This window comes from Suricata suricatta, chromosome 5, assembly GCF_006229205.1.
Source record: "Suricata suricatta isolate VVHF042 chromosome 5, meerkat_22Aug2017_6uvM2_HiC, whole genome shotgun sequence".
NCBI lineage: Eukaryota > Metazoa > Chordata > Mammalia > Carnivora > Herpestidae > Suricata > Suricata suricatta.
In genome coordinates, this window is record NC_043704.1 from 118,483,215 (window position 1) to 118,491,570 (window position 8,356).

Below are 8,356 nucleotides of genomic sequence, written 5' to 3' on the forward strand. Positions count from 1 at the left end.
TGGTTTACAGATGCCAGATAAAGTTCAAAAGAAGAAAATGATTACCCAGAAGGTGGTGCCCAGTGACTGGTCCTCAAAAGAATCTTTGAAGAAGATTAACAGGGTTTGTCATTTTAGAAGAAATGGTTCTGTGGCCAAAATAAAAGATGGTGACAACAAGTTTAATGTATAAGAGGGAGCTCTTTAAAAGCCCTTTCTGGTGGAATTAGAAGTCTCAATTAAGAAAAACTTGCTAGATATAGGACTGTGTAAATAATACTTCTGAAGACTTCCGGGCTAATAAGAATGAAAGTGGAATAAAATACTATTTACATATACAAAAAAAAAATTCTATTCCTGAACCCAGTATTACTTTAAAAGAAATGTGCTAATAACTAATACAGTTTGAATATGATGTGAATGATTAAGTTTTTCCTTCCTCAGTGATAAGACTGCTTTCATACGGTAGATGTAGGTAAAATAGAACTTACTCAACCAGCTTATTTTTTTAAAAGATATTTCAAATCTTAAGAATGAAATCATCAGGGTGCCTGGGTGGCTCAGCTGGTTAAGTGTCTGAGTCTTGATTTCAGCTCAGGTCATGATCTCTTAGTGGTGAGATCGAGCACCGAGTCAGGCTATGTGCTGTGTGTGGAGCCTGCTTAACATTCGTTCTTTCTCTCTCTCTCTTAAAAAAAAAAACAATGAAATCATTCATTTATGCATACTAACAGAAAAGCATGCCCCTTTACCTTCTGTAAACAAGTTAAGGTTTATATTCAATACATAAATAGGAAGCAAACCAGAAAATCTTTGCTATAATTCTTTCATTTATAAGCATATAATTCTTAATTTCTAAATTTGGTAGTTATTATATAATGTGTATTTTCTTTTAAACATAATGCATGCTTTTATTAAAAACAGCAGGCAGTTCAGAAACATTATGGTCCCTAATTCTCCTTCCACCAACTCTACTCTTCAAAGACGGTCACATTACAGAGAACTGTTAAATATCCTTCCTGATATTTTTAATTCACACACAAACGTAATCAGACATACTGTGTAAAGGAACAACTCTTTCTATGTCACTACATATAGAGTCATGTCATTTTTTTTCTAAAACTGGACGGTTTTCCATTTTATGGCAGCTCATCAGATCTCCATTAATGGAAATTTCAGTTGCTTCTAATTGTTTACTTCTATAAATAACACAGCAATGAATATTCCTTAGTTCACCCATCCTTTGCATACTTAGAATTGCTGGATAAAATGGCATGTATACTTTAAATTCAAATAGATGTTTCCAAAGCACTAACAATAAGGAGGGTTCATTTCCCCCTACACCATCATTAGTATTCTGCCACTTGAACAGACAGAAAATGGAATTTTAGAGTTGTTTTACTATAAATTTCTTTAGAAGCTTAAGCATCCTTGTATGTTCACTATCCGTTATACATTTTCTGTAAACTGCCTGTTCATTTTCATTAGCCTATTTTTCTGATAATTGTTTTTTAAAACAATTTGTAACATCTACATATCAAAGAAATTAGCACTCTATCTAGTCAAAATGTTCTAAATATTTTTACCCAGTTTATTGTTTGCCTTTTACTTTGTTTGCAATAGAATTTTCCTATATGGGAATTTAAAATCTTTTAAATGTTTATTTCTTTTTGAGAGAAAGATCGCATGCACAGGAGAGGAACAGAGAAAGATGGTGACAGAAGATCTGACACTTAATGGACTGAGTCATGGAGGCGCCCATAAATTTTTTATGTAAACAAACTTATTGAATTATTCCTTATATACTTTATAGGTTTCAGGTCTTACTTAAGATATTAAAGTAAAATTCTGTATAATGCATTTTAAAGAAAACATTATTTGTGCAATCCAATTATAATTTACCTATTATAAATGAAATATAACTATCTTAAGGATTTCTAAAAAGATATTTGTCTACAAAATTGTCGAAAAATATGAGTAACTGCAACATATATTTCTGTTTCTATCAATATGTCTATATTAATTAATTTTATCAGATTATGTCTAAAAAATGACTTCTGTATTAACCAACATTATCATATCTCAAAATACATTAAGGATTAATGACAAAATGCACAGCAAGACTGATTGCTAGTAATGGTGGCAACCAATTGTGCTAGAGTACTAACAAAGTACTGTTGTAAGGAAAGAACTTAGAAGGAATCTGACACGTAACAGGGCTTCCTCATTTAATAAAATCTATCAGCTTTGGTATTCAAAATACTATCAAAATTATGGTGGTGTGAAGAGGTCAGTGATTCCACTACACAAAAAAAATATGTATACAAGTGGATTCAATTACCATTGTCCCTTGAATAAAATGGATTGTGAACTCTGTGGATTCACTTTTATGGGGTTTTTAAAATTTTTTAAGTTTATTCATTTTGAGAGAGACAGAGCAAGTAGGGGAGGAGTAGAGAGAAAGGGAGATAGAGCACTTCAAGCAGGCTCCATGCTGCCAGCACAGAGCCCAATGCAGGGCTTGAACTCACAAAACTGCAAGATCATGACCTGAGCAAAAACCAAGTGTCAGTTAGACACTTAACCAACTGAGCTACCCATGTGCCCCTGTGGGTTTTTTTTTTATATAGTACAGTACTATAAATGTATTTTGTCTTCTTTATGATTTTATTAGTAACATTTTTTTCTCTAGCTTACTTTATTATAAGAATACAGTACATAATATATATACAAGATATGTGTTAATTGACTGTTTGTGGTAAGGCTTCTAGTCAACAGTAGGTTAATTAGTAGTTAAGTTTCTGCGGAGTCAAAAGTTCTACATGGATATTTTTGCTACACAGGGGTTGGGTGCCCCTACCTCCCACATTGTTCAAGAGTCAACTGTATTTTTAAAAATCAGCCATTTCAGGGCATTGAGAAATTATCTATTGGGAATCAATTACTGAAAAATTGCTAGAGCTTCAGGCAAGAATGGTTCAAATCTGTGGTCTTCTTGCCTGAGGCTGCCTCCATCACTTCTGCCCCTCAGTTCAGTCAAGGAGAACTGCAGTTTTCCAGCCTAAAGATGGTAAACCTGTACTTTTGTGTTTAAAGGGAGAAAATCAATTCGATGGGAGGAAAAAAGCCTACAGCTCTGATGGCTGAAAGGGTTGGACTTGGAGATGAACAAGGAAAACCTGCAGTTTTAGAAAACCAACCTTGGAGTCTGAGTAGAAGCAAATAGCAGACAAACCAGAAATTTAACAGCAAGACCTTAGAAGTAAGAAAAGCCATAAAATAATTCATATAAGGTCACTAGAGATCTCTGGCAGACTAAAGTATCAGTCATATGTGAAGAACATCAGACAGGTTGGTAAAAAGAAAAGACAAGAACTATTGAGAAAGGGCTGCAACTTTGACTGCATTCCCCAACTGACCAACAGATTCATCAGGAGACGGCAGAACTCTTATAGGCCCAAAGTGTATTAACATAACCTCTACCAAATTAGTGGCTCACCTACGGAGACCCTAAAATGACTGTTAAGAAACAAAGCTAAGGGGCTCCTGGGTGAATGTCTGACTTTAGCTCAAATCATGATCTTGCAGTTTGTCAGTTCGAGCCTCACATTGGGCTCACTGATTTCAGCCTGTCAGTGCAGAGCCTGCTTCACATCCTCAGTCCCCCTCTCTCTGCCCACTCCTCCCCTGTTGTGCTCTCCCCAAAAATAAATGTTAAAAAAAATCAAAGTTAAAAAATAAAAATAACAACCAAAAAATAAGCTAAGCACCATGAGATCAATGACTGTACATCACAGGGAGACAGATTCTGCAGACGAGAAAAATAATTTTAAAAACATCTTAGAAAAGTAAAAGAGTATTGATTGAGACTTGCGATAATATATACTAGACTGTCCAGATTTCAAACAAAGAAATAATAGATGTGCAAGAAAAAGTCAAGGTGTCCTTCACTAAATAGCAACATCAGAGGGGGAAAATAGATTTCACTAAAGTAACCCAGTCAGCCTCTAAAAGAAACAAAAACAAGAACAAAACCAAATAACATTTAACAGTCCCCTGAAAATGGAGGGGACTGGCACACAGAGTTGCTAATAATATATTATCTAAAATGTCTAGTTTCCAGTAAAAAAAAATTAAGAGACATGAAAAGAAATAAAAAAACATGTCTTGGGGCGCCTGGGTGGCTCAGTTGGTTGAGCATCCGACTTCATCTCAGGTCATGATCTCACAGTTCGTGGGTTCAAGCCCCATGTCGGGCTCTGTGCTGACAGCTCAGAGCCTAGAGCCTAGAGAGGGATTCTCCCTCTCTCTTGCTCCTCCCCCTCCCTCCCTCCTTCCCTCTCTCTCTCTCTCAAAAATGAATAAATGTTAAAAAAAATTTTTTTAAAGGAAAGAAAATGTGTCTCATACCCAAGAAGAAGGAAAAAAAACAACAGGTAAAAGAAACTGCCTTTCATAAAAGAAATATGGCCAGATGTCATATTTAACAGAAAAATATTTCAAAGTAGTCATTACAAATATATTCACCAAAGTATGATTAAAGAGGTAAAACAGGGCATGATGACAATGTTGCAAACAAAAAATATCAATAGAGACAAAAACTACAAAAAGTAACAAAATGGAAATTATGGAATTGAAATGTACAATAAATGGATTTACAATTCATCAGAGGGGCTTGTAATAGGTTGAGTTGTGTACCCTTAGAATTCCTATGTTGAAGTCTATCCAGCAATACCTCAAAATGTGACCTTACTGGAAGACAGGGTATTTACAAAAGTAACCAAGTAACAATGAGACATTAAGGTGGGCCTAAATCCAGTATAATTTGTGTTTTTATAAAAATGTGGTGGGTATTGTAGAGAGAATATATGCAGAGAGAATGCCCTCTGAACATAAAGATGGCCATCTACAAGCCAATGACAGAGGCCTGGAACAGATCCCTCTTTCACAGCCCTCAGAATAAACCAAACCAACCAATACCTTGACTTTGGATTCATAGGTTCCAGAACTGTAAGACAATACATTTCTATTGTTTAAGTCACCCACTGTGGTGTCTTATTATGACAGTCCAAAGCAAAATAATGCAGAGCACAACATGAAGAACTACAAAACTTGAAGATATGTCAATAGAAATTATGCAAGCCAAAGAGCAAAGAGAAGAAAAAGAATGAAGAAAAATGAACAAATTCACAGAGGTATGTAATACTATGAAGTATAACAACATACTCATAATGGATAATCTAGGAAAGAAGAGAAAGAAGAAAAAAATTTTTTTTTAAATAATAGCTAACCATTTACCAAAATTTATTTATTAAGTACTGAAAAACAATAACTTGCACATTCAAGAACATCAACAAATTCCAAGAAGGATGTATGCAAAGAGACTCACAAATAGAAATATGATAAATATGCTGAAAGTCAAAGGCAAGGAGAAAATCTTGAAAACAACAAGAGGAAAATGATGAGGCATTTATAAGGAACCCCAATAAGGCTAACAGCAGACTTCTCACTAGAAACGACAGAGGGATAGAGTATTCAAAGCACTCAAAATTATTATTTAAAAGTAAAGGCAAAATAAGAGCTTTACCTGAAGAACAAAAATTGATTAAATATGTTCCTAGCAGACCTACCTTACAAGAAATACTAAAGGAAGCTCTTCAGGCTCAAAGCAAGTGATCTCAGAGGGTAACTCAGGTCCACATGAACAAAGAGCACCGGTAAAAACAATGATATAATTATAAAAGACGCTATGAGTGCACATTTTTCTTTGTTAACAGATTTAAAAGAACAATTATATAAAATAATATGTATACAATGTATTGTTTGACCTATAATAACATAGAGAAATGTAATACAGGTGAAACGTATTCACCAATAACAGTACAAAATAAATGGACAGGACTACAGCTATAATAGGCTAAGGAACTGGTGACAGTAAAATAACAATTATAACAATATATTGTTGGGTTTATAACATTAATAGATGAAATATGTATAACAACAATACATTAAAGGGACAGAAAAGAGACACTATACGTATATGTGTGTGTTTATATATATATGGATTAAATCCCCAAATATGTGAAAGTACAACAACACACTTTAAAATAATCTGGCGGGGGGGGTTGGGTGGCTCAGTCGATTAAGAGTCCTACACTTGGTTTTGGCTCAGGTCATGATCTCATGGGTTTGTGAGATCAAGCTATATACATATATATATATATATATGTGTGTGTGTGTGTGTGTGTGTGTATATATACATATATATATATAGTACTCCATATATTAGAATTAAGCTAGTATAAATCTGAAGCTGATTCTGATAAGATGCAGATGATTAGCCCTGGGGCAACCAGTAAAAAAAACAAAACAAAACTGAAAACATACAGTAAATAAGTCATTCATAATATTAAAATGCTACATTAGAAAATATACACTTGTGGCGCATGGGTGGCTTGGTCAATTGTGTATCCAACTCTTGATTTTGGCTCAGGTCACAGTCTCAAAGTTTGTGAGATTGAGCCCCATGTTGGGCTCAGTGCTGACAGCACAGAGCCTCCTTGGGAAACTAACTCTCTCTCTCTCTATCCCTCCTCCACTCTTTTCTTACTCTAAAATAAGTAAGTAAAATTTAATAAAAAACTATTTAAAAAAAGAAAATATATACTCAATGTAAAAGAAAGCACTAATGAAGGAATAGAGGAACAAGAAAGACATTAAGACACATAGAAAACAAAAAAGGAGACATACAGAAAGCAAACAGGAAAATGATATTTACTATGATTTAAACAATCCAATCAAAAGGTAGAAGTTGTCAGACTAGATTTTAAAAAAGCATAATCAAACTATATGTGGTCTTTAGATTCAAAGATAAAATAGTTTGAAAGTAAAAGTCTGGAAAAAGATGTATCATCCAAATAACAATCACAGGAAAGCTGGAGTAGGAAAACTGCAGAAGGAAATCTCAGAAATCCCCAAGTATGTGAAAGTACATCAACACACTCTGAAATACCCTGTGGAGGGAGGGGAGATGAATGGCTCAGTTATTAAGTGTCTTACTTTTGATTTGGGCTCAAGCCATGGTCTCATGGGTTTGTGAGATCAAAACCCACGCGTGGCTCTGTAATGATAGAAAGAAGCCTGCTTGGAATTCTCTCTCTCTTCTTTCTCTGCCCCTCCCCCATTTGCATGTGCTAGCTCTCTCTTTCTCTCTCAAAATAAACAAACATTTAAATAAATAAGATAAACAAACAAATAGACCATGAATCAAGAGAATGAAAAGATAAGCCTCAGACTGAGGGAAATATTTGCAAAAAACATATCTGATAAAGGACTTTGTATATAAGGTATACAAAGAACACTTAAAACTCAACAATAAGAAAACAAACAATTAAAAAATAAGTAAGAGACTTGAACAGACATCTCACAAAAGAAGACAGATGGCCAATAAGCATATAAAGAGATGTACAACATCATATATCACTAGGGAACTGCAATTAAAGCAAAAATGAGATACCATTACATACCAATTAGAAAAGCTAAAATTGAAACCCTAACAATATCAAATGCTAGTGAGGATGTGGAGCAACGTGAACTCTCATTATTTGTTGGCAGGAATGCTGAATGGTGCAGGTACTTTGGAAGATAGTTTGGCAGTTTCTTATAAAAGCAATCATATTCTTTTTTTTTTTAACTTTTTTTCTTTTCTTTTTTTTTTTTTACTTTTTTTTTTTCTTTTCTTTTCTTTTTTTTTTTTTTTTGAGAGACGGCGCGAGCAAGGGAGGGTCAGAGAGAGAGAGGGAGACACAGAATCTGAAGACAGGTACCAGGCTCTGAGCTAGCTATCAGCACAGAGCCTGATGTGGGGCTCGAACCCATGAACCGCGAGATCATGATCCAAGTCAAATTTAGATGCTTAACCAACTGAGCCACCCAGGCTCCCCAAAAGCAATTATAGTCTTACCATATGATCCAGCAATCACATTTCTTGGTATTTATCCAATGAGCTAAAAAATTATGTCCACACAACAACCTGTAGATGAATGTTTATTAACTGCCAATATTTGGCAGCAATTAAGATGTCTTTCAGTAGGTGAATGTACAAACTGTAGTAAATTCATACAATGAAATGTTGTTCAGTATTAAAAAGATATGCACTTCACAATCCTAGACTTTAGCCTCTACTACAAAGCTGTCATCTTCAAGACAGTATGGTATTGGCACAAAAACAGACACATAGACCAATGGAATAGAATAGAGAACCCAGAAATGGGCCCACAAATGTATGGCCAATTAATTTTTGACAAAGCAGGAAAGAGTATCCCAAGAAAAAAGACTGCCTCTTTAGCAGGTGGTGCTAGGAGAACTGGACAGCAAC

General features: G+C 34.7%; 1 protein-coding gene across 4 annotated transcripts in view; it reads right to left on the reverse strand.

The window, feature by feature from the left end:
* The window catches only part of TRPC1 (transient receptor potential cation channel subfamily C member 1), an 80,741-nt gene that overhangs the window by 38,769 nt on the left and 33,616 nt on the right, over window positions 1–8,356 (reverse strand). The window lies entirely within an intron of this gene.